Raw genomic sequence first — 27,872 nt, 5'->3', positions numbered from 1 at the left:
ACCCCTCTATTTTGTTTTCTGTGCATGATTTGGTATTAAATTAACTACTCTAGTTTACAGTTCCTGATTATGACTCTATGTGGTTCAGAAAGGATTCTTCAATGTGATTAAGGAGATATGCTGTTGCTTGCCCTGCTCACCCAGGTCTAAGATCCCCTGCAGAGGGTGCCGCACTGCAAGAGCTTTCTAATATTCATAAGCTGCTGCTCAAACTCTGTGAGCAAATGTAAGTGCAATGAATGGCAAGTGCTGACCCCAATATCCAGGCTATTGCCTTCTGCTCTGCTCCATGCCGTATCTCTATTGACTCTTTCCACTGCCTTAATCACCTCTATAGCTCATCCCAGCATCATAATGTGGACTAGGAGGTTTGCAAAATGAGGACCTAGCAATCCAAAGAAAAGGTGAATATTGGGTCAGTGGATTAATTAACCAAATTTCATCCTAGGATGAATTTTAGGAGTCTCGTCTACTAGTGTTAATACACAAAATTTCTATGTATTATTCACACTTAGCAAATGCATTATCTCTAACGTAAAGAAGAATTTTACCCCATCAGTAACTTTAACATGATGTAACAGTAACGATCCTTGGCGCGCAGCAGTAACATAGGGAAACTTTCGGAACTTAATTGATTTGACGAGAATATCGCTTCAGAAATATTTAGTTCATGCCAATTCCAAAATAGATAAAACGTGCAGTTAAAAACGTTCCACTTGTTAAGTTTCTTAACCTTACCAAAAAAATTCAGTCTTTGTTCTCCCAGGGCAAGAGGTTAATTCATATTGTAGATTTTTGCAGTTACCTTAGGTGTCTTGCTTTATAATTTAAAGTCATTGTTAAATTCATGCCTCTATTAAGTCACATTCCCAGACAAGCTCTATATGCGGATTATCTTTGTATTGGACTTTAACATACAATAACCTCATTTAATTCGGTGTTCACTAACTAAACTGAATAAAATTAAAAACTACCAACCACGGTTCAGCATGAGCAGGGATATAGTACACTATTAGTTGAAGTGCCATTTAATTGTGAGCTCAAATCAGCCTTATCAAGGACTGACAGACACAGATTTTATTACTGGCAATGATTTCATTTTGTCACTTCACCAGTAAAAATAATATGTATGTATCAGAGAATGTTTGACATGAAACATAATTGTACGTTGTAATTATACCTGTAATGGCAAGTGTGGTGAGGCACCTCATGTCCTCGATTGAAAGAAACTCATCTGCATTGCACTTTATGTAATGTCAAATCTGCACTGTTATGTAATGTACTTTTACAAAGTTTTATGAATAAAGTGTATTTCTGGAAAACAAACAGTGAAAATAATATGACAGTCAACGTAATCATCACAAATGGTGTAATAACTCAATTTCAAAATTACAGTATAGTTTACCGTATCTGGATTCAATTTGACAGAACATAATTTCAGTTTCAGAGTTAAAGTATCATTGTGGTAGATTTGAACTCTGAGCAGATTGCTCCTTTAAAGATATCAAAATAAAACAATACTTTAAACATTCTGATCCATTATTATTCCACATCACGTTTGGATTTTACATCTGTTCAGATCAATTAGTCGCTGTCAGACTCCATTAAGAATGATAGCTGATGTTGTATATTCCTTCAGCATAAATGAATACGTCAAACTGTGCAACAGATGGTCTTGACTGTCTTGAACATCTCTCTATCTCCAAATCATTTATTATTAAAGGAGGGCTCATAATCAGAAGTTGACACCACCTTAAACAATCCCTAGAACTCAGCAGTCCTGTTTTCTATCACTGTCCATTTGAGTATAGATAGAAGTGAGGCCTTTGTCTCTTTGATATACCCTTATCAGTATCCCTTTGAAGGTCAAATTCAGTTCAAGCAGCAGTTCTCCTTAAGCTACCAAGTCATGCAAAGAAGTTATAGTTCCTCCTACAAAAGTTTTCCTGATGAATTTCTTTGCGTCATTTTTGTGGACTTTCAATGTGTGGCCGCATTCTGTGCCTTGTGTTCAGGTGAAGCTTTATTCAAATGTTTAATAAATGTACAGATGTAGATCTTAATGAATGCGCAGATGGAAATTTTAGAAATCACTTGATTTGATGTGAACTTCCACTTTTTTGCCATGCGTTTCATTGTGAAAGCCTTTGAGAAAGTTACATCTTGTTGAATGAGGTGTAAATGTGTTTTTAACGGCGCATTAAGTCATAGTTACTGCCAAACAACCTCTCCAACCCAGGCTGACACTTCTACCCATGTATCCAAAGGTTGTAAGTTCAAGCCCCACTGTGGACTTAAGCACATAATGTAAGCTAATATTTCAGTGCAGTGCGGACAGAGTGCTGCATTGGCGTCTTTTGGATGAAATGCCGCTGGGTCAAAATCCTGGAACTTTCTTCCTAACAGCACTGTGGGTGTACCTATCCGACATCGACTGCAGCGGTTCAAGAAGGCAGTTCACCACCATCTTCTCAAGGGCAATTCGGGATGGGCAATAAATGCAGGTAAAGCCAGCGATGCCCACATCCCATGAATGAATAAAAAAAACTTTGAAGTCCCCCCACCCCCGTGAAAGAATCTAGCCATATTGAAGGGTTACCTTAAATCCCTGAGTGGAGACTAAATAATTGTGAGATACTTCTGTCCCAGTTGAGGGGAGAATTATCCTCGCCTCACTCCAGTAGTCGTACCTTTAGCATGAGAGATGTAGGAGCGAGACCAATGAATCTAAAAATCCAATGTGTGCTTCCAATATCTATACTGTTCTTCAAGTTGCATAACTAATTTCTTATGTATGGGGTGTTACCTCAACTGTAAGTAAGTTCGTTCCCCTTTATTTCCCAAATAAAGCTGTATAACAGTTAATTCCTAGGTAAGGTACATCCTCTTTGATTCCTAAGAGAGGTTGTGTAACTCTTAATTTCAAGGTAAGGTCTGAGCCTCTTTGATTTCTAAGCCAACCTGTGAGCTTCTTGATGGTCAATTTTTCATTAGTCATTTGTGTTTCAAGGTTATAATTCAGTTTTTGGGTTTGGTTAGCTTTGTCAAAAATTCAGTTAACTGTTTAGGGCTGTCAGCGTAAAGCCATTTTACCAGTCAATGCACTGTGGTAGCAAAACTATGTTATCATTGTATTACTATGTGGTGAGGTTTGTGGCATTAGGGCTGCCTTTATTGTTCTAAGATGAGGCAAGCTTTCTAGCACAGAGGCATGTCCATTTAGTATTATAGAGATTAACTTTTTTAATGTTTTAGGAAGATGAACCCTTAAAAAAATTTTTTTTTTGATTCCTCATTCATAGGAAAATAACTTTTAACCTTATAACCCCTCATACAGTCATAGAGTTATACAGCTCAGAAACAGACCCTTTGGCCCATCGTGTCTGTGCCGGCATTCCTGTGCTGGATTCCTTGACGGGGGGTGGGGGACCTCAAAGTAAGCCTGTAAAGCTGGCCCCCCCCACCACCCCCCCCCCCCCCCCCGGTCTGCTGCTGGGAGGCCACCTCCAGGCAGCTGACGTATCTGCCAACACCTCTGAGCAATGGTCATAGGTGGCCTTTTAATTGCCTCCAGTTCCTCCAGGAAACTGGCACGCTGGCCGTTGGCATGAAATTAGGTGCCACCCGCCTCCATTCTCGAGTCCACATGAGGTTGAAAATCCTGTCCTAGATTTGGAGAAGGCATGCTGCCTTTTTTTTCACTTTAATAAAAACAGCAAGTGTTGGAAACGCACAACGAATCTGACAGCATGCATAAAGAGAAAATGGGCCGAATTTTACGCCGCCCCAGCGGGTCGGAAGGTGGCGTGGGGGCGGCGTAAAATTGAGCGGGAGGCTCCGGGAGGCCTACCTGCCCCACTTCTGCCTCCGGCCAAGTTTACAGCGTCAGGCGGGGGGGGGGTTGGGGGGGGCGGGGCGGGTGGGAAACGGCCACTTAACGGCCACTTAAGAGCCCTCGCCCGCCTCCACACGTATTTTACCCATGGCAAGTGGGCGTGCTGGGGACTTGAAAGGCCGCCCAGGTATAGCTGCTGGCCTTTCCGCGCCCCGGGGAGGTGTCATGGAAATCAGGCACAGGGTCCCCGATTGAGGGCTGCCCCTGCCCCCTAACCCACCCCCGGGACCCAAGACACCCCCCCCACTTCCCCCTAAGTTACCACTCCAGCCTCACCAAGGAAGGACCGATCTCCCTGGTGAGGCAACCTTAACTTACCTTCCCTCCAGGCTCTTTGGCGTCCACTGGGCTGCAATCCCAGCAGTGGCCACCGCTCCCAGTGGCGCTGCTGGGGCTAAGAGCTGCCGGCCCGCTGATGGGACAAATCGCTTTCCGGTATGGAGAAGGAAAAGGATTCTTAAAATCTACAACAAGTTTGTCAGCATGGGAAAATAGAAAATATTGAGTGAAGGCTTTTCATTAGAACTGGGGGAAAAAAGACGGCAAAAGAGTATCTTCAGGCTCACCGAAAGAAAAGAGGGTCGGAAAGAGATAGTTCTTTTAAATGATGCCACAAATATGATGGACTGAATCGCCTCCTTCTGTACTTCCATGATCTGGCATTTTGCAAAAGATTGTTTATTCAATAATATGCATAATGGAAAAATAATCAGATCTGATGTTTCTGATATTGGCATAATGCATGCACTGAAATAATAACGTTTAAATCAAAAAAAGAAAGCATTGCCAGAATTTTCTGGGCCCTTTGGGGATGGGCTCAGAGGCGGCAGCGGGGGAGGTGGTGAAAAATCAGAAGGAAGACATTGGAACAGAGGTCCAACATCTTCACGTCAGAACCAGATATTCCAAGGGGTGGATGTCATAGAGGGAGGATATATAGCCAAAAAAAACAGTGGTCCCAGCACTGTCCCTTGGGGAACACCACTGTCTACCATCCTCCAGTCTGAAAAACAACCATTTACTACGACTCGCTGTTTTCTGTCCTTAAGCCATTTTTATTATCCTATTGGACGCTGACCCTCCTATTGCATGAGCCTCAATTTTGTTAACCAGCCTTTTATGTGGTACCTTATCAAACACTTTCTTAAAATCCATATAAACAACATCCACTGCATTCCGTTCCTGAACCTTCTCTGTTACTTCATCAAAAAATTCAATTAGATTAATCAAGCATGATCTCCCTTTTGCAAATCCATGCTGGCTCTCCTTAATTAACTCAAACCTCTCCAAGAGCGTGTTGCTTTTTTTCCCTGGTTATTGTTTTTAAAAATGTACCCATCAGTGATGTTAAACTAACTGGCCTGTAGCTGCTAGGTCTGTTGTTATACCCTTTCTTGAATAAGGGTGTCACATTTGCCACTCTCCAATCCTCTGGAACCTCCCCCTGTATCCAGGGAGGATTAGAATATTATGGAAAGCCCTTCCACTATCTCCACCCCCACTTTCTTTAGCAACCTGGGATGCAAGCCATTTGGACCAGGTGACTTATCTACCCTAAGTATAGCCAGCCTTTTTAGTACCTCCCCCTCTCTCAATTTCTACCCTATCCATTGCATCTACTGTCTCTGCTTCTACTGATATTTTGTCAGATTCCACTTCCTTCGTGAATACTGATCCAAAGCACTGAATAGGTATATTAGTCTTGCTTCTAAGTATATATTACCCTCTTTGTCCCTTATAGGCCCCACTACACCTCTTACAATTTATATGCCGGTAGAAGATTTTTGGGTTTCCTTTTATGTTGACTGCCATTCTATTGTCATGTTCTCTCTTTGCCAGTCTTATTTTCCTCTGATTACGCTAATAAAACCCTTTGTGAGATTATAGCTCCAGAATGTTGTGGCACCTTCAGCTGTGCTTCTTACACTCTGTTTCATATCTTCTCAGTTCTAAATATTTGTGAGGTACTATATAAATATAGAATTGGCAAATCTTACAGTTGCATAAGCAATCCAAAATGTAGTTCAAGTCAATTTAATTTGAAATTCAAGACTATTTCTTCTGATTGCCTTCAGTTTTTAATCTTACTGTTGTAATCTATCTCCTGAGATCATGGGACTGATATTCAAAGGGCTGCGGTGTTGGGAACAAAGGGGTTTCAAAATCGCGGTCCCGGAGGTCATCTCAGGATCCGAATGACATTTTTAACCTTTATTTTGGCAAATCCAAATAGTCTGGTGCATGTTCGCGCACAGCTGTCAAGTTCGTCATGGGGTCAAATAAAGTTTACTAGTCTTTGTTTTGGGACTGCTTTCTCATGGACCTTCTTGTGCTGGACTTTCGCTTTTTCTTCTGGACCACTTCTATCCCTGAGGATGCTGCTGGCTCGGCAAGAAACTGCCTGCTCTCTTTGGCAAGGCAGCGGCATCCCCCAACATAGCTACCACCTGTCTTTGCCGCTGGTGCCCGGGAGGCAGCTCTCACCACCTGGAGGTGTCAGTGCCTCTAATTGGCTGCTGTGCTCGCCTCTTGCCCATTTGGGGCATTTATATGTAAAAATGGCATCGCGCGAGCTATGAAGCTGAGGCACGGGGTCGGGACCCGGAATTCATCCGGGCGTTTGGCTCCTGACCCCAATTTGAAATTCCAGCCCCACTTCTCCATCAGTCCTTTCAGAAGATATAATCACAGTCATAATAATCGCTACTACAAATTTGAAGTTACTCCATGTTCGTATCAATTGATCAGTAGGGTTTTCAGTTATTGGCAAGTGCAATCCAACCTGCTGCTTTTTAAATTAATAGGGCACAATGTCTTTTAGATTTGGAACTTCCTTTTCAGGAACCTTGAGTTTTCTGTGTAAATTGGTACCTTCTCCATTCTCCTGGTAATATGGACTGCAGCAGTTCAAGCTCACAACCAGCTTCTCAAGGGCAATTAAGGATGGGTAATAAATGGGTGGCACAGCAGCGCCGTGGTTAGCACTGCAGCCTCACAGCTCCAGGGACCCGGGTTCAATTCTGGGTACTGCCTGTGCGGCGTTTGCAAGTTTTCCCTGTGACCGCGTGGGTTTTTGCCGGGTGCTCTGGTTTCCTCCCACCGCCAAAGACTTGCAGGTGATAGGTAAATTGGCCATTGTAAATTGCCCCTAGTGTAGGTAGGTGGTAGGGAATATGGGATTACTGTAGGGTGAGTATAAATGGGTGGTTCTTGGTCGGCACAGTCTTGGTGGGCCGAAGGGCCTGTTTCAGTGCTGTATCTCTAGATAAATAAATAAAACAAAAATGCTGGCCTAGCCAGTGACGCCCACATCCCAGGAATGAATTAAAAAAAATAGTGTGCCAGTTTTGGCCATCACACAGCAGCATTGGAGAAATTCCCATTAGTTATACCTGTAAAGTTAGAACTGACTCCCCACCAAGTCCCGATCACCCATTGCGCCTGTGCTCACTGATCTACATTGGCAATGCTTTGATTTCAACATTCTTAATCTTGCTTTACAATCCCTCCATGGCCTCACCCCTCCCTATCTCTGTCACCTCTTTCAGCTCTACGACCCTCCAAGATCTCTGCTCTTCTCCAATTCCGACCTCTTGTGCATCCCTGGTTTTCATCGCTCCATTATTGGTGGCTGTGCCTTTAACTGCCTAAGCCCTCAGCTCTGGAATTTCCTCCTTAAACCTCTCCGCCTCTCTACCTCACTTTCCTCCTTTGAGATGCACCATAAAGCATATCTTTTTGACCAAGCTTTTGATCACCTGTCCCAATATCTCCTTATGGGGCTCAGTGTCAAATTCCGTTTTTCTAACGCTCCTGTGATAGTTTACTTTGTTAAAGGCACTATATGAATGCAAGTTGTTGTTATTTTAGCCATGGCATTAAACTGTTTAAAATAAACCGTATTTCACACCAAAGGATTGGGAGGTTCCTACTAATACTGCAGATGATGCTTTTAACCCCTTTTCAGGAGAAATGTTCTCAGCCTCTTATTTATGTGTGAGATTATCTCCATGAACATTACAAATGCTTACACTGGCTGCACATTGAACTGGCAATCTAAACTCTAGTGCTGATACTGGGTGGTCTCCCTTACAGATGGTCTTTAATGTGAGTTTTATTGCAATGTTGTTGACTGTGGTTTAAACTCAGGGCAAGATCTCTCACTAAAGTCATGAAAGTGATAAAAAAAAGACAGATTCAAGTCCACTCTGAAATTTCACTCTTGAAATCTTCCACTTCTTTCTCTTCAACTTTCAAGCCATAGTTTATTTGATCCTTCGTTCCTTTTATCTGAACATATATTTGAAAAAAGCAGTGTTTTTTTTTTCAACCTTTATCAATGTCTGCTTATTAGTGTGAGTTTTGAGAATGTTGTCCTATGTCAAGCTGACCAAGCATGTCACAAAAAGCAGGAAACAAACAAATGCTTCAACTATTCCTAAAAGTCTGATGCAATTGCAATTGTGTGCTTCAGAACAAGATTAGTAAGGTGTGCTTTCACACAATGGCTAGTTCATGACCTTTCTTTCAGTCTGCAATTTATCATGATAAAATGAGATATCGTTAAATTATAGGGGGAGCTACATTAATCGGTCTCTTTCTCTCTCAAAAGCGTACAAGCGAGGGCTGCACACTGGGATCACGGAATCACCCATCAAATGCGATCTTGTAAGGCTTTTGTGAGGTTTGGATGTTATATTGTTCCAGTTTCACAGAGGTACACTTGTGGACAATGCCAAAGATTAAAGGGCAGGGTAATCAGAGAACGATTATGCTCTTAATCAGCTTCCATTGTGCAGAGAAGGTGGCTAATCAAGTAAAACGATAATGGATGTTGAGTATTAGTGTGCTATATAAAAAAGACTTGCATTTACATAGTGCCTTTGCTGAGCACTGGACACCTCAAAGTGCTTTATAACCAATTAAGCAGTTTTGAAGTGTATCATTGGCAGCCTTCTGTCTCATGAGACGATGGTTTGTGCCTTGATGGTCAACTCTGTGTTAAACATCACCTGGTATGGCTCAGGAGCCCCACTCTGCCGTGGCAGTCTCTGCTGCAATTGCTGTGGATGAAGGCAGTGGCCTGAAATGGTGTAAGATTCGCTGGTCTCTCTTTTCTCTGGGTCCTCTTCTCAGCCAGCTGCACTTTCCTTTTCTCCTCGCTTCTTCCGATGCCCCTCCGAATAGTCAGCCTCCAGAAGTCCCAGCCGTCAGCAGCTGTCACCCAGTCGCCTGTGTCGATGGTCCGCCGTCTTCATATCCCTCTTGCAGGTATCCTTGTAGCGGGTCGTGACCCAATGGCCAGGTCATTGTACAGGAGGTCTTTGAGTTTACGTCCATCATCCATCCGATGAACACGGCCAAGCCATCGCAGACGTTCTTGGCTTAGTAATGATTGTATGCTGATGGAATTAGCATGGTCCAGAACCTCTGATTTGGTGGCCTGTCCCGCCAAGAAATGCCAGGAATGCGTCTGAGACAGCAAAGGTGGAAACTGTTCAGAATTTTCTCTTGCTTAACATATGTTGTCCAGGTCTCACTAGAGTAGAGACATGCACTGAGGACACAGGCTTGGTAGACTCGCAGTTTGCTGTTCTCCATCAAGTTGCTGCTGTGCAACACGCTCTTACTCAGCTTTGACATCACTCGTGTCACTTTTGCAATGTTTGTGTTGATTTCAGCATCAGATTGCAAGTGAGTGTGGAACCTAGATATCTACATCCTCCAGTGACACATTCTCAATGTTGATTGATGGTGGTATGGCAATGTCCTGAACTATGACATTCTTGATAAGCAAGAGCGTGAAAGGTTATCAGACAGGTGGGGGGTAGGCGGGAATGGGGATTTGAGGTTACAATCAGATTAGCCATGATCTTATTGAACGGGGGAGCAGGCTCGAGCGGCTGAGTGGCCTACTCCTGCTCCTAATTCGTATGTTCGTATGTCTTCCTGATGCTGATGGCGAAACCAAACTCTTTACAGGCATGAGAGAGTTTGTCCATTTGCCACTGAAGGTGTTCCTCGGTGTGGAATGCTAGTGCGGCATCATCAGCATAGAGCAACCCTCTGATGAGGACTTGGCACAGATTTGTCTTGAATCTCAGGCAGGCAAGGCTGAACAGTAACCCATCGATTCAGGTATATGAGCAGACACCCTCTGTAGATGAACTGAAGGCTATGACAGCAGAAAAGGGAAGAATATGCCAGAGTGTCTGCACCAGAACACAACCCTGTTTGATCCCACTGGGGATCTCGATGTTGCCCGAGGAGGAGATCACACTGAGCAGCTTCGTCAGGCAGCAATTTTCTTCAGCAGTTTAAGTATATCATCTCTGCTCACATGATCGAATGTCTTGGTTAGGTTGGTGAAGGCAATATATAGTGGTCGCCTTTGTTCACGGCATTTCTCTTGCAGCTACTGAACAAAGAAGATCATGTCCATTGTGGATCTTCCGGTTCTGAAACCACACTGGGATTCGGGATAGATGCATTCAGCCAAGATCTGCAATCAGACAAGGGCAAGTACTTCTCCCACAATGCTCAGCAGTGAGATGCCTCGATAGTTGTTGCAGCCGCTGTGGTTGCTCTTGTTCTTGTATAATGTCACAATCTTTGCATCACGCGCATCCTGATGCACTAAAGAGATGGAGAAGTTCATGCAGATGCTCCAGGAGTGCCAATTTCCCGTTCCTGATGACTTCAGGCAGTATCGCGTCATCACCTGGAACTTTGCCAATGGCAAGTAAGTCAATAGCTTTGCTAAGCCCCTCCACTCTGGGTTCAGTATCTAGCTCTTCCATGACAGGCAGGCTCTCTATGGCGTCTAGAGTTGCCTCAGTGACAGTGCTTTCTCTGAAATACAATTCAAGGTAGAGTTCCACGCATCTCTCCATTTGTTTATTGCAGTCAGTGATAGCTCCCCTGCCTTTGTTTTCAGTGGAGTTGTTTCCTTTGCTAATGGGCCTGTTGCCTTTTTGATCCCTTCATACATGCCCCTAGCATTCCCTGTGTCAGAACATCTGGATATTCTAGCAAAGCTGTAGGCAGTAGTCATTGCCACAGTGTCTAGCAGTGTATTGGGCTTTACTCAAGCAGTTCTTAGTGCATTCAGAGTCTTCTCTCTCAGAACTCTCTTGTAATTAATGAGAGCATAGTGTAGTCACTTTGAAGTACAGTAATACAGTGTAGGAAACACTGCAGCCAATTTTCACAAACGGCAATGTGATAATAACCAGATAATCTGTTTTTGTGACGTTGATTGGGGGATAAACATTCGGCAGGACACTGGGGACAACTTCCACTGGTCTTCTTTGAAGTAGTGCCATGGAATCTTTTATGTCCACCTGAAAGGGAGACAGGGCCTCAGTTTAATAAAAACAAGAAATGCTGGAATCACTCAGCAGATCTGGCAGCATCTGTGGAAAGAGAAGCAGAGTTAACGTTTCGGGTCAGTGACCCTTCTTCGGAACTGACAAATATTAGAAAAGTCACAGGTTATAAGCAAGTGAGGTGGGGGTGGGGCAAGAGATAACAAAGGAGGTCTAGATTGGACCAGGCCACATAGCTGACCAAAAGGTCATGGAGCAAAGACAAACAATATGTTAATGGTGTGTTGAAAGACAAAGCATTAGCACAGATTAGGTGTATTTACATTATATTATCTCTTGCCCCACCCCCACCTCACTTGCTTATAACCTGTGACTTTTCTAATATTTGTCAGTTCCGAAGAAGGGTCACTGACCCGAAACGTTAACTTTGCTTCTCTTTCCACAGATGCTGCCAGACCTGCTGAGTGATTCCAGCATTTCTTGTTTTTATTTCAGATTTCCAGCATCTGCAGTATTTTGCTTTTATTTGCCTCAGTTTAATATCTCATCTGAAACATAGCACCTCCAACAGTGCAGCACTCCCTCAGTACTGCATGTTGTGTATTCATTGTGTAAATCTACATGAGGTCTTTATTGTAAGTAGCCCTTGTTGTACCTTTTATTTACACCTCCCCAACAAAGAGGGCATCAGAGAGCCAGTATAGCAGTATATAAACAATTAGCTATCACATACATTACAATCCTGCCCCACTTCAAAAAAATCTTATCCATTAAATGTAAAATGGGACAGGAACGTAATTTCCAATAAAAAAACTCTGAAATTTAACAGGTTGGGTTGTATGTTCGTTAGTGTAATCATAACTATAACAAATATGATCATTATTTCCAGAGTAATTTACATGTTAAAAAATTGTTTTTCTTTAACATCAGGATGTCGTTAACAAAAATATCATTAACATGAAGTAATGAGAAAAACAACTTATTACTTCTTCCGTCCTACATACTTTCAATTAACCTATCTGGCTTCTTTATCTTTCTGTCTGGGTATCTTCTTCCATTTCCATTAGCTTGCCTCAGCTCTCCCAACATCTCAGACTGTGTTAACCCTGAACTTTGATTTTAACTAACAACGCCACTTAATGGTTGGGACTGTGAAATTGATTGATTGGTCTAAATCAAAGACCCTGACTCACTTTGCCCTGCCAGTGGATTCTGTGGTACCGGTAAACGTTCAGTTTCTTTGTGACGCACACTTACTTTCTTACTTTCACTTGGGACTGTAGGAACTTGTAAAGTGATTTATGACTTTAACCCCTTATAGGGACTAAACCAAATAAGGAGTACATCCCTATGAATCTTCTTTAATCAAGTTCAAACCAGACAAACTCTTATAGACACTTATTTGGGTCCAAAGAATTGAACTAGCTTTCCCTCAAGAAAGAAAACTAGCAGAGAATATTACTATCTTTTAGATAGCATATTTTTAATAATTATGGCTAAGTCGTAAATATCCCAATTACAAGAGGTCTGGGAAACTCTCTTCAATACATATCTCTCCACTTAAAGAGACACAGAGAGGGGGTTCTTGTAGTTGTATACAGAATACTACATGAGACGATTTATTAACTTTTATATATTTATTAAAGAATTTAACATGCAATAAACTTCTAAGTGGATAAGTATATCACAATATCAAATATTACTAAGAGATGTAACACATAATCTTATTTCTAACATAGAATCCAAAAGTTTAACCCTGCTAATGTTACAGCAAAATATCTTAGAATATTCATTAAAATTTAAAGTAAACTTGTACTTTAAATTCCCTGAGTAAACCATGGGGTGAGAAGTATTGTTTGAGGAATTCAACAGTTCTAATTCTTTGCTTCAGAACCTTTCATGTTTATACTGTTTCTAAAGTGTCATATGACCACTTGGCATATAGGTGTTACCTTTCCGTGTGTGTGCTTTTACTGTTTTAAAGTGGCCACTTAAGGGCCTTGATTCGCCTGGGGTGGGTTGCCCGTTTCTCGCCCTACGTAAAGGGAGGGGGGGGGAGGGTGGGGGCAGAGGTGGGAGCAGGTCGGAAAGGCCTCCCCGGAGCCTCCCGCTCAATTTTACACTACCCTCCGCCACCATTCGGCTTGCTGGGGTGGCGTCAAATTCCGGTCAATCTGTCTGCATCAACAACCCGATAAACTAATTAAGTTTATTGCTACCTCTTACTGATGTCACACAGGATATTTCAATGTGTGTATTTATCTTCCAAGTCTCTGACAACAGCGATTCTATTCAAACAGGGACCTTGAAATTGTTTAACTCAACGTTCTTAAAGGGGAATTTCAGTGAGTCTTTAAAACTGACCATTTATTCAATCTTTAATTCTGAAAGATATAATATATTAACTATATCTAAATGCTACCTAATTAAGCCAAGTATACCTATATTCCATTACGTCCCCCCACCCCCCCGACCCGTATAAAGGTGAACAACAAAAATAGGTTGTTTAAACTAAACAATGCCTAAAATATAAACGTTCAATAAAGTGTCATAACCTATTATGTGAAACAGTGCAATAATACAAAAGACTACATTGACAACAATCATAGTCCGTGTTTTTACAAGGATCATCTAAATTCTCCAAAAATAAATCTTTTAATTCTATCACAAAGTTCAGAATAAAACTATGCGAAGTGTCCGCAATCTGAGGTCGCACAATGTTCAATAAGACAACTGTATTTCGACATGTCGAACATCAATGATCAACTGATGAAACCATGTGATGAGGTAGAGAAGGAAGGATCCATAGCTGCTGCTTGATCTTGAACTGATAAAGTCCTGTTGAGATAAACTAAAATGTGCTTTAGTCTGTTGTCAGTCACATTCAAGCCAACGTCCTCATACCAGGAATAAAATGAAAAGTGCTTAACATCAGGGAATTCTGAGGTCACCTGGATAGAAGTGTTATTCAGAACCTGAGTATCTGTATAACAGGTGTACTTTCCATCAGAAGCCAACTTAGCGATACAAAGAAGAGCCATTCCGCCATGTTTTCCTTAATACCATCGCACTCTTCCAATGTTATGATGAATAAGAACATCACATGCATTACCTCTCCTCCAAATGTCACTCAGGGCAAATGCAGTAAAATGTTCCATTTCTGCTTCTCTGCAAGAAATCACATAGTGTGAGGTATTCAAGCAGTAAGACATCTCTGGTATGACACATGCACTGGCTGCAGCTGGAAGACCATTAACAAAGAATCCTCCAGTACCTTAATCCTTGCTGTACATGAGAGCAATTCCCATCACTGAGAGTCTGCAGTGTTTCGTTCCTTTCCCACAGTGTTTCCTTCTTCTGTTGTTGTGACTTGACTATCGCTCGTTGTGCCGAGTGTGGTTCCCTGTGAAACCAACCTTTGAAGCATGGATGAACTGCAAAAATTGTTTATCCCTGTCTGGCACAAAAGTAAAATGGGAAAGGGATATTAGAGATAGCATTAGATCCAAGGAAGAGGCATATAAATTTGCCAGAAAAAACAACAGACCTGAGGATTGGGAGCAGTTTAGAATTCAGCAAAGGAGGACCAAGGGATTGATTAAGAAGGGGAAAATACAGTACGAGAGCAAGCTTGTGGGGAACATAAAAACTGACTGTAAGAGTTTCTATAGGTATGTGAAGAGAAAAAGATTGGTGAAGACAAATGTAGTCAGAAACAGGGGAATTTATTATGGGGAATAAAGAAATGGCTGACCAACTAAATGCATACTTTGGTTCTGTCTTCACAAAGAAGGACAGAAATATCATACCAGAAATGTTGGGGAACACAGGGCTTAGTGAGAGAGAGGAACTGAAGGAAATCAGTATTAGTAGAGAAATGGTGTTGGGAAAATTGATGGGATTGAAGGCCGATAAATCCCCAGGGCCTGATGGTATGCATCCCAGAGTACTTAAGGAAGTGACCCTAGAATAGTGGATGCATTGGTGGTCATCTTCCAAGATTCTATAGACTGGAACAGTTCCTATAGATTGGAGGGTAGCTAATGTAACCCCAATATTTAAAAAGGGAGGTAGAGAGAAAGAAGGTAATTATAGACCAGTCAGCCTGACTTCGGTAGTGGTGAAAATTCTAGAGTCCATTATCAAAGATTTTATAGCAGAGCACTTAGAGAACAGTGGTAGAATCAGGCAGAGTCAGCATGGATTTACGAAAGGGAAATCATGCTTGACAAATCTACTAGAATTTTTCGAGGATGTAACTAGTAGAGTTGATGAGGTGGAGCCAGTGGATGTGGTTTATTTAGACTTTCAGAAGGCTTTCGACAAAGTCCCACATAAGAGATTAGCGTGTAAAATTAAAGCACATGGGATTGATGGATAGAAAATTGGTTGGCAGACAGGAAACAAAGAGTAGGGATAAATGGGTCTTTTTCCAAATGGCAGGCAGTGACTAGTGGGGTACCGCAGGGATCGGTGTTAGGACCCCAGCTATTCACAATGTATATTAATGATTTAGATGAGGGAACTAAATGTAATATCTCCAAATTTGCAGATGACACAAAACTGGGTGGGAGGGTGAGTTATGAGGAGGATGCAGAGAGGCTTCAGGGTGATTTGGACAAATTGAGTGAGTGGGCAAATGCATGGCAGATGCAGTATAATGTGGATAAATGTGAGGTTATCCACTTTGGTAGCAAAAACAGGAAGGCAGATTATTATCTGAATGACTATAAACTGAGAGAGGAATATGCAGCGAGACCTGGGTGTTCTTGTTTACCAGTCGGTGACGGTAAACATGCAGGTCCAACAGGCGGTAAAAAAGGCAAATGGTATGTTGGCCTTCATATCCACAGAATTCGAGTACAGAAGCAGGGATGTCTTGCTGCAATTATACAGGGCCTTGGTGAGGCCACACCTGGAGTATTGTGTGCAGTTTTGGTCTCCTTATCTGAGGAAGGATGTTCTTGCTATAGAGGGAGTGCAGCGAAGGTTTACCAGACTGATTCCTGGGATGGCGGGACTGACGTATGAGGAGAGATTGAGTTGGTTAGGATTATATTTGCTGGAGTTCAGAAGAGTGATGGGGGGGATCTCATAGAAACCTATAAAATTCTAACAGGGCTTGACAGGGTAGATGCAGGAAGTATGTTCCCAATGGTGGGGGAGTCCAGAACCAGGGGTCATAGTCTAAGGATACGGGGTAAACCTTTCAGGACTGAGATTAGGAGAAATTACCTCACCCAGAGAGTGGTAAGCTTGTGGAATTCGCTACCACAGAAAGCAGCTGAGGCCAAAACATTGTTTGTTTTCAAGAAGGAGTTAGGTATAGCTCTTGGATCTAAAGGGATCAAAGGGTATGGGGCGAAAGCGGGAACAGGCTACTGAGTTGGATGATCAGCCATGATCATAATGAATGGCGGAGCAGGCTCGAAGGGCTGAATGGCCTACTCCTGCTCCTATTTTCTATGTTTCTATGAGGCGCTGCGAGGGGGAGGAATAGTTATTGACGCAGTTGGTTGCAATTTGACTAGTGTAGTACCTGATGCCATCCTCCAGGCTGGTTTCTGAAAGATAGTATATGACTGCACCTTGTACTGTTCCTCCATTCCTGTAGCCTTCAGGACACCTTTTCAGCTTGTCTACAGAGACGATTTCAAAAGATTTCTTGCCATTCAGCTGGTTAGCAACTATGTTGACAGTTCTTTCATTAATAATAGAATGTATTTGAACACATTTCTTCCACTTAGGTCTCAAACCAGGTTTCTGTTGAAACGTTCTCTCCTGAACCCACTCCCCGGTTACAGATTGCGAAGCTTTGTTAGTTACCTGTTTTTGTCTGTTCTTCTCTCTGATCCTCTGATCAATTTCATGAATTTGATCTATTATGTCTTGTTTCAAATCTAATTGTTGTTGTCGGGTCAAGGAGTCAGAAAGTATAGAGGCAATAAAAGAACCGTGAGTAAGTGGTGTTTGCATTTCCACATCATACATTAAATAATAGTGTTCCAGGGAACACTGTCCCTGATGCACACAAGGGCACATTATTTAGTGATAACTGTACCTTCGGAATGATGGCAGCCCACTTATTCCCTCTGATTCTCAACAGTTTGGTCAAGAACTTTTTTACTTCCTCGTTTTTACGCTCCACCAGTCCTGCTGACTGCGGATGACGTGGTGTGCTGTGCTGTAACCCAATCCCCCTTTGAAAACTTTGGAAACAAAGGCTCCGCCTTGAACTGAGTGTCGGATTTTGGGTTCATCAGCGACAGTAATAATGCCAGTAATAGCATTGACAAGTGCAGTTTCCGAAATAGTTTTTTGTGGGGACCAGCCATCAGAAAGAAGTGCAGGCATCAACACAAATGAGAATATGTTTATACCCCATATATGGAGGTAGTGGTCCAATGAAATCAACAAAGAATTACTCCATTGATTTATTAGGCTTCGCAGGAGCCAACGGTGGCAGTTTAGTAAGTGAGGATTTGTTGATCAAATTACATGGCTCACAATTTGACACATATGTTTTACAGGTTTTAAGCATGCCTGGCCACCAATATAAAGGAGTCAATTTACAGAATGTTGTTCGGGCACCACTATGTGCCTGACCTATACCCTCGTGAGTTTCTTTTACAAGCTGTTCCCGTTTGTGACTCGGGGTACCTTCAGGACACCCTTGGGCAACTTAACCAGTACAATACCAGTCGGGGTCTCCGAATAGAAGTACTTTGATGGATATTCTTTTGGATTCTCTTTCGTTGGGTCTAATAGCTGAATCAGTTCCTCATCCTGATTAGCTGCCTGTTCTGCCCTAGTAATTACATTAACTATGGCTGGCCCCTCTCGAGGGGGTGTCATGCAGACTGAATGATTTGCCTGTCCATCTGCAAGACTGTTGCCCTTTGAGTGTACTGAACCAGCGGTATGCCCGGATACATGAATTACCTGACAATTACGTTTCTCCTTTTGCAAATGGAGAATATCTTCCTTCGCCGGGTGCTCCGGTTTCCTCCCACAGCCAAAGACTTGCAGGTTGATAGGTAAATTGGCCATTGTAAATTGCCCCTAGTGTAGGTAGGAGAATGGTGGGAATATGGGATTAATGTAGGATTAGTATAAATGGGTGGTTGTTGGTCGGCACAGACTCGGTGGGCCGCAGGGCTTGTTTCAGTGCTGTATCTCTAAATAAAAATAAAATAAAACAATGATTTATGTTTTATAAGTTTACCTTTATGAATGGTAAAGCCTGTTTGCTCCCAGAACACAAGGTCTTGGTTGTAAGCCCGTTTACAATAGTCACTATCTGTACAAATTAATGTGGGCTTAATAGGATCTGCTTTTTCTAAAGCATACATTAATGCTGTAGCTTCAGCATACAGTGCTGTCCGTTGGCCAAGGGGTATGGACAGCAATTCTTCTGGTTATAAAGAATAAGAATCCTGAAAGGTACCTATTACTATCCCCATTCCAGCTGAGTATTGTTGAACTATCCCTCTTTTAATCATCATTGATGACCCATCACAGTAAATAACCTGATGATAATCTGTAAGTGGTTTCAGAGGTATTTATTTAACTCCCTCCTCAGTATCATCATCTTCCATAATAGGGAGGTGTTCTTAGTCCATGTCTGAGGATAGAAATTTAAAAATTAGTGTAGGATCATTCAAAAAGGAGCCCATTTGTCGTATCGGAGTTGAGTGACTCTTCTCTCATCAGAGGCCATTCGCAAAACTGATCTCAAGTCTGGTATTTCAATACAGATTGTAATGGGATGTATCCCTTGACGGGGTCTTGCTTTAATGAGGCACTGAACTATCATCGTCATAACTCTTTCTTTTTTGTTGTACCCGTCTTTCAACGCTGGAAAAATTGTAAGAATGAAACTGAACTGGCACAATTCGATTTCCATTGTAAAAAACTGCAACTGCTACTTTAGGAGATGCTTTAACCTGAAGATTAAGTGGGACCTGCAAGTCCCTTTCCTCCAAATTTATAGCCTTCTTTACATCACGGCACAGTTGTTGCAATTTCAAGTAATCATCTGGGGAAACAATGAATGGGCCTTTTACTGTCTTGCCTACTCTGGCATGCAGAGGTGCTGAGAGTTCAGGAAAGATCAGCGTAAATGACCTAGCAAAGTTCAGGAGTCTTAAACTTGCCTGCAGATTTTTCAAAGTTCGGGGATATTGGATTGTATCTAGTTTCTCTTTATAGGACTGAGTTATTCCCCTACCATTCCCAATTACACAGAGGCCTAAGAAATCTACTTCCTCTCGAATAAACGGACTCTTTTTAATGTTGATCAGGTATCCAACAGCAGTAAGCCAGGATAAAACTGTGTCAACAGCCTACAAATGTTCTTGGAGATCATTGTGTGAAACATAAATGTCATCCATGTAAGAGTTAACAGTGGGCAGGTCTTTTAAAAGATTGATAACATGAGCAGAAAAAAGAACGGGACTGTTTCGAAATCCCTGGGGTAATCTAGTCCAACAGTATTGAAAACCGTTTGGGTCTGTCATTGCAGTTTTTTGCCAATCGAATTCTTTAAGTGGATGTGACCAAAAACTGTTAGCCAAATCAATACAAGATTTAAATTTTTCTCTGTTTATTCCAGAAAGAAGGACAGTGGGATTTTGCTGTTGAGCAGTATTCGGCACTGAAACTTTATTAAGGAATGTGTGATCAACCACTAATCTCCACCTGCCATCAGGTTTAGGGATGCCAAACAATGGTGAATTAGTTCTAGAGGGCATTTTTATTAGGACAACTTGTTCCTCTAAATCCCTAATAGTGTCAAGTAGATCTAATTTCCCTTTATGATCCTGAATAGGCCATTGATTCCTGGGCTTGTGCCAGCCTGCATCAAGAGATTGGGGTTCTATATCTACCTTGCCACATTGATTCAGATGACTCTGTAGATAAGGGTAGAACTTGTTTAGGAGCTGTTCCAAAAGACCCTTATGACCCCCACCCCCCCAACCCCCGCTGTAGGCAGGTGTGATCTAGCTGTGCCTGAATATATCTCTGTCGGTCATCCTGGTCCTTGGATGCCTCCACAAGCTTGGATTTGATCCTAAGGAAGTATCTAATATCAGACTGTCCTATGATAAGAGGCAAAACCAAATCAGGTACTAAACCAACCTCCAGGGTGGCTGCTGTAATACCATAAATGGTAACAGTAAAAGGCAATCCACTGTGCCTTACACTATGTAAATCTCCCTAATGATAACTGATAAAGCGGGCTCCCCAAAGCTGACCACTGTGTCTTTATAATTACAGGATCCATGACTGAGTAATCTGCTCCTGTATCCAAGAGTGCCTGTACCTGTTCAGCAGTGGGCAGTGTTGCCAGTGCATGGGGGACTTCAAGAGACCCTGGTTGGGTGCCAGCCCTTCATTGTGGAGAGTCAGATGCTTCTGAGTCCTGAAGACCAGCCCTGCCTTGATTTCTGATGACTTTAACTGAAGTCTGCCCCTCCCTCTAAGGATTCCCATGCTTTCACGATCCCTGAGCTGGTCTATCAGAAGACTTACAGTCGCGACTATCGTCCCCTTAGGGTGGATGCCAATCCTGTTGGGAGTCTTTCCGATCCCTGCCTCTGTCAGCCCTAGAACCTCCCATTATGCTATGATAGGAACGGCCAGTGTAAAATTCATCTCAGTAGGGATCCCAGCTGACCCTGCTATCTCTACGAGGTGTGGTGCTAGACCGTTCCCACCATTCTGGGGAAATATGCCACTCACGCTCCTGTCGAGGTGACGGTGTAGACCGATCAAAGCGCCTGTCCGGGGGCCCAAAGGAACAAGTCTGCTGGCAACTGAATCGAGAAGGAGTCCATGTTCTATTCTGTCCCTGTCTGCGTGAATTATTTTTAACCTTAGGATCCGGTTGCACTACAGGCTTAGTATGGGGCAGACCCAGCATAGTTCGAGCAGATAATGCATTCAACATGATCCCACCTCTGTTGGTCATCAGGATAAGCAGACAATGCCCCTTCACAGGCTAATCTAAGCGCAGAACTCTGATACTGGTTAGCCAGACAACTGTGAACAATTTCCCAGTTGCCATGTGTAAGGTCCTTACCTAATCAATTGGTGGCTACCAAACTTAACAGTATTTTGAAGGATTTATTTGATTGAGCCCATTACATGCCCTCCCTCAGTTGCGGTCAGGAGGTGGGAATATACTTGTATCCAGCTGCTGCACTTATTGATCGGGGGGACTAAATTAGAGCTGAGCATCATGGCGAGGAGCTGCCGTAAATGTGCAGCACCCTATCCCTGACAACAAATGGCAAGGCTATCAAGGTTGTTTAAAATCCACCTTGTTTTATCTTGGTTACTTGGCACACATGGTGCAGATAGAGTTAAGATTCACATTGCCTAGAGGTGTAATTTGAGACTGCACTGGCTGCAGCACCATCATTAGCAAAAGTGCCTGTTTCATTTGAAGGTAATGTACCAGTAGCTGCCTACAATCCTCCCGCAAATTCTGATCATGAACCTCATTGTGAGGAAGCCATCTAATCCGAAGCCCATGGCTACCATGCACTTAGGGAGACCCAGGACCTACAATTCTCCCATGGATACCCCACCCTGTCATGCACCAGTCATTAGGCCACCCAATTGTGCAGACATGCATTTTATCATTAAGGAATGTTGTGCGTCTGGGGTATCAGTCTGATTATCCCACTGAATACGTGCGATCCCTTCCTCCTGGGGGGCATCCACAACAGTACTATGAGCTGTAACTGAACCATCGGCATCACAGTTATCTATCTCAAAGACCAGCACTGGATCTGCCTGAGGCAGTGGAATGGGATTCTGTAATTTACTAAAACAAGTTGATGGATCACCCAACAGAAAAATTAAGCCAATCCCTTCTTCATTAGCCATTATATCTGAACGGAACCTGAACTAGGAATTAAAATACGTCAGGACCTAATCTCAACTAGGATTTCAAGTGAACTTTAAAGGAAATTTCCAAACCTCAAAAGTAGTATAAGGGAGTTCTGCTTTAAGATCCACAAAACGTGATCAACAGTTTGCCGTCTCTAGATTCTTAAATCAGGGTCTTAATACCACTGACAGTAAACATTCCTTCCATACTTACAACTCTAAAATAAACAGTAAAGACCAACATATAAGTACAGGATTCTGTTAACAACAAAACCACATTTTTAGACACCAACAGAAGTGTTTTATGACTTTAACTCTTTATAGGGAGGAAACCAAATCAGGAGTACATCCCTATGAATCTCCTTTAATTAAGTTGAAACCAGACAAACTCTTATAGACACTTATTTGGATCCAAAGAATTGAACTAGCTTTCCCTCAAAGAAAGAAAACTATGAGAGAATATTACCATTTCTCGGATAGCCTATTTTTAATAATTATGGCTAAGTCATAAATATCCCAAATATTATAAGGGTCTGGGAAACTCTCTTCAATACATATCTCTCCCCTTAAAGAGGCACAGAGAGGGGGTTCTTATAGTTGTATATAGAATACTACATGGGACGATTTATTAACTTTTATATGATTATTAAAGAATTTAACATGCGATACACTTCTAAGTGGATAAGTATATCACAATATCAAATATTACTAAGAGATGTAACACATAATCTTATTTCTTTCTAACGTAGAATCCAAAAGTTTAACCCTGCTAATGTTACAGCGAAATATCTTATAATATCCATCAAAATTTAAAGTAAACTTTTACCTTAAATTCCCTGAGTAAACCATGAGGTGTTTTGAGGAATTTGTATTGTATTGTTTGAGGAATTTGACACTTCTATTTTTTCGCGTCAGAACCTTTCATGTTTATACTGTTTCTAAAGTGTCATATGACCACTTAGCATATAGGTGTTACCTTTTTGTGTGTGTTTTTCCTGCTTTTAAAATCTACTTAATATTTTGCTAGAAATCCCCTGTTCTTGAAGTTGTGAGCATTTATCTGGTCAAAATGTTTATAATTGTGTTTACTTGACCTCTTGTTCCTGTAAGTCCATTCCATTTATTGTTTTATTATCTATAATTGCCTTTTTTATGGTACCTTAAAGAAACCTTCTGAGCCAATCTGTCTGGATCAACAATCCCATAAACTAATTAAGTTGATTGCTACCTCTTACTGATGTCACACAGGATATTTCAATGTGTGTGTTTATCTTCCAAGTACCTGACAACAGAGATTCTATTCTAACAGGGACCTTGACATTTTTTAAGTCTACATTCATAAAAGGAAATGTCAGTGAGTCTTGAAAACTGACCATTTATTCGATCTTCAATTCTAAAGGGTATAATATATTAACTATATCTAAATGCTACCTAATTAAGTCTATTGTACCTGTAGTCCATCACACTTTGGCATAGGAGGTTTCTCATGCTCTGCGTTTGTCAGATTTCCTCTTCCACGCAAATGATCTACATGACACTGATGAAGTTTCTCCCTGATCGTTACTAGATATATGAGTGCACCTAGACCTTTTACAACAACTCCAAACGCATACTTCTCCTTATCAACTCAGTGGTTTGTCACCATAACCTTCTGACCAGCACTGAGCTCTCTAAGTTTCATAACTCATCTTCACTGTGTCTTGCTTTTCTCTTACTTTTTTAAAAATTGATTCTTTCATGGGATGTGGGCATTGCTGGCAAGGATTTGTTGCCCAACCCTAATTGCCTTTGACAACTGAGTGGCTTGCGAGGCCATTTCGGAGAGCAGTTAATGGTCAACCACATTGCTGTGGGTCTGGAGCCTAGGTCAGACCAGATAAGGACAGCAGATTTTCTTCCCTAAAGGACATTAGTGAACCAGATGGGTTTTTATGGCAATCGATAATAGTTTCTTGGCACTGACACTAGCTTTCAATTCCAGATTTTTATTAATTGAATTAAAATGTCACCAGCTGCCATGATGGGACTCAAACCCATGCCCCCAGAGCATTAGGCTGGGCCTCTGGATTACTAGTCCACTGGCTTTACCACGATGCCACCATCTCTCTTTGCTATTGACATTAGGATTCAGCAAACTAAACCTTGTCCTAGGAGCATGTTTAAACACTAACTCATAAGGTGAGCAACCTGTTGTAGACTGTGAAGTTATTCTGTAAGGGAACAGAAAATTGTCTAGCCTGTGTCGAAGAGAAACATGGAAATTACGGCCTAGCTTGTCACCGAGCCAATACTTCTACAAAGACCTCTTCACAATTTATACACTTTTTTTTCTGTAGCACCATTTATTGCTGGGTGATATGGTGATATTAGGGTGTGTTTGACTCCATTTTTACTGAGAAATATTTCAAACTCTTCTGACGTAAACTGCGATCCATTATCTGATGCCAACAGTTCTGGCAACCGAGAGGTTGCAAACCAACTTCTCACAACCTCAATAGTTTTGGCACTTGTGGCTTTGGGCATAGGCTCAACATTCATTCACGGCCAAAACAAAATACTCTTTCTCTTCCACTTCAAAGGAATCAACATGTACTCGTTCCCACGGTTTCCTTGTGCTTGACCATGGAATGAAAGGAGCCTTGGTTGGATCATTTCACATTCTGAGACGCACTTCACAACTTTTCTAATTCAACATTGCAAATATACATTTGACAGATCTATCTATTAGAAAACAAATCATCACTAGTAGGCAGTGGATAAGTATCATTTTCAATCACCTTATTTACTGTCTGTTATCTTTTTATTGTGCATTCACTGAGTACATTTACATGAGGTCTTTACTGTAAGCAGCCATTGCTGAAGTTTTTATTTACGCCTCCCTAACAGATAGACAGTATTTCAGTGTACAAATGCTCAGCTATCACATATTGTAGTCCACTGGGACGTCAGCCTTGATTTTTGTGCTCCAGTCCTGGAGTGGGACTTGAAGCCGGAACCTTGTGACTCAAACTCAAAAATGATATCAACTGGACCACAGCTGACTTAATAATGGACAACATAAATCTTGCGAAAATTAAACACGAACATGGGAATTAAAACAAACCAACTAAAATACTTATCAAAATCCCATCATGCATGTCCTTATCAGGTCTGAACTTTCAACTGCCCATTGTATAGCCTCTCCATTGTCACATCAATCAAGTCATTCCCTGGGTCATTTGCCAGTTGACCAGTTTAACTGACATTTTATAAGCACAATCCAGGCACAGACTGCAGATTGCAGCTTTATTTTGACATTCCAGGTCAAACAAACTGCTGATCCATAAAACAGAATTTAATTAACTTTCATCTCATTCTCTTATCACAACTTTGCTGAAACAGTCGTGCTTCCGTATACCTGGGATAGTGAAGTGGTCGAGTCTCGATTAATCTGCTCTGGCATGAGGATATAAAATGCCAATTTGCAAACCCTCCTGTTAAATCCCCTCATTTATTCAGTAATTCATCTTGAAAAAAAATTAAGGAAGAAAGACTTAATTTATACAGAGCCTTTCATGACCTCGGTATGTCCCAAGGCGCTTTACAGCCAATGAGATACATCCCTAAAATTTATTTCTGAAGTACAAACAGTGTTGTAATGCAGGACATTCAGCAGCTAATTTGCACACAGCAAGCTCCCACAAACGATTAAAATAGTAAAAGAACTAGTGGCAAGTTTAATAAAATATATTTCAAAAATGGAAAATATAATAAATAATTGAATAAAATAATTAAGTAGTCAATTAAAACACATTAAGGATGGCAGGACAGATGATGGCTGCAGCATGTGGGAGCTCCTGGATACCAGCGTGATCCAGGGCAAACACGTCCGTAGTAAGTGTTTGCAGCTCGAAGAGCTTCGGCTCGGAGTCATTGAACTGGAGTCCGAGCTGCAGACACTGCGACACATCAGGGAGGGGGAAAGTTACCTGGACAGTTTGTACCAGGAGGCGGTCACACCCCTCAGGATAGGGTCTTCTGATTTGGTCAGTGGTCAGGGACAGGAGAGTGTGGCTGCAGCTGAGTCAGATAAGGGGACACAAAGGGCAGGAGTGCAGGAGCCTCAGCCTTTGCAATTGTCCAACAGGTTTGAGGTACTTTCAGCTTGTTTGGATGAGAGTGGGGGCTGCAGGGTGGATGAGCAACCTGACCATGGTATCATAGTACAGGAAACCATTCAAGTGGAGGGAGAAAAAAGGAATGTAGCGGTAGTAGAGGACAGTATAGTTAGGGGGATTGACACTGTTCTCTGCAGCAACAAGTGAAAGTCCAGACGGCTGTGTTGCCTGCCCAGTGCCAGGGTTCGGGACATCTGCTCAGGGCCAATGACATAGGCAGGACAAGGAAAGAGGTTCTGCACAGTCAGTATGAGGAACGAAGTGCCAAATTAAGAAGCAGAACCTCAAAGGTAATTTTTCTTTCTTTGGCCTCCTTATCTCAAGAGACAATGGGTAAGCGCCTGGAGGTGGTCAGTGGTGTGTGGAACAGCGCCTGGAGTGGCTATAAAGGCCAATTCTAGAGTGACAGGCTCTTCCACAGCTGCTGCAGAAAAATTTGTTTTTCGGGGCTGTTACACAGTTGGCTCTCGCCTTGCGCTTTTGTCTTTTTTCGTGCCAACTGCTAAGTCTCTTCCACTCGCCACACTTTAGCCCCGCCTTTATGGCTGCCCGCCAGCTCTGGCGATCGCTGGCAACTGACTCCCACGACTTGTGATCAATGTCACAGGACTTCATGTCGCGTTTGCAGACGTCTTTGAAGCGAAGACATGGACGGCCGGTGGGTCTGATACCAGTGGCGAGCTCGCTGTACAATGTGTCTTTGGGGATCCTGCCATCTTCCATGCGGCTCACATGGCCAAGCCATCTCAAGCGCCGCTGACTCAGTAGTGTGTATAAGCTGGGGATGTTGGCCGCCTCGAGGACTTCTGTGTTGGAGATACGGTCCTGCCACCTGATGCCAAGTATTCTCCGGGGGCAGCAAAGATGGAATGAATTGAGACTGCGCTCTTGGCTGACATACGTTGTCCAGGCCTCGCTACCATAGAGCAAGGTACTGAGGACACAGGCTTGATACACTCGGACTTTTGTGTTCCGTGTCAGTGCACCATTTTCCCACACTCTCTTGGCCAGTCTGGACATAGCAGTGGAAGCCTTTCCCATGCGCTTGTTGATTTCTGCATCTAAAGACAGGTTACTGGTGACAGTTGAGCCGAGGTAGGTGAACTCTTGAACCACTTCCAGAGCGTGGTTGCTAATATTGATGGATGGAGCATTTCTGACGTCCTGCCCCATGATGTTTGTTTTCTTGAGGCTGATGGTTAGGCCAAATTCATTGCAGGCAGCCGCAAACCTGTCGATGAGACTCTGCAGGCGCTCTTCAGTGTGAGATTTTAAAGCAGCATCGTCAGCAAAGAGGAGTTCCCTGATGAGGACTTTCCGTACTTTGGACTTTGCTCTTAGACGGGCAAGGTTGAACAACCTGCCCCCTGATCTTGTGTGGAGGAAAATTCCTTCTTCAGAAGACTTGAATGCATGTGAAAGCAGCAGGGAGAAGAAAATCCCAAAAAGTGTGGGTGCGAGAACACAGCCCTGTTTCACGCCACTCAGGATAGGAAAGGGGTCTGATGAGGTGCCGCCATGTTGAATTGTGCCTTTCATATTGTCATGGAATGAGGTGATGATACTTAGTAGCTTTGGTGGACATCCAATCTT

Source organism: Heterodontus francisci, chromosome 35, assembly GCF_036365525.1.
Source record: "Heterodontus francisci isolate sHetFra1 chromosome 35, sHetFra1.hap1, whole genome shotgun sequence".
NCBI lineage: Eukaryota > Metazoa > Chordata > Chondrichthyes > Heterodontiformes > Heterodontidae > Heterodontus > Heterodontus francisci.
The sequence above is the reverse complement of the archived record's forward strand: the minus strand, read 5'-3'. Positions refer to the sequence as shown.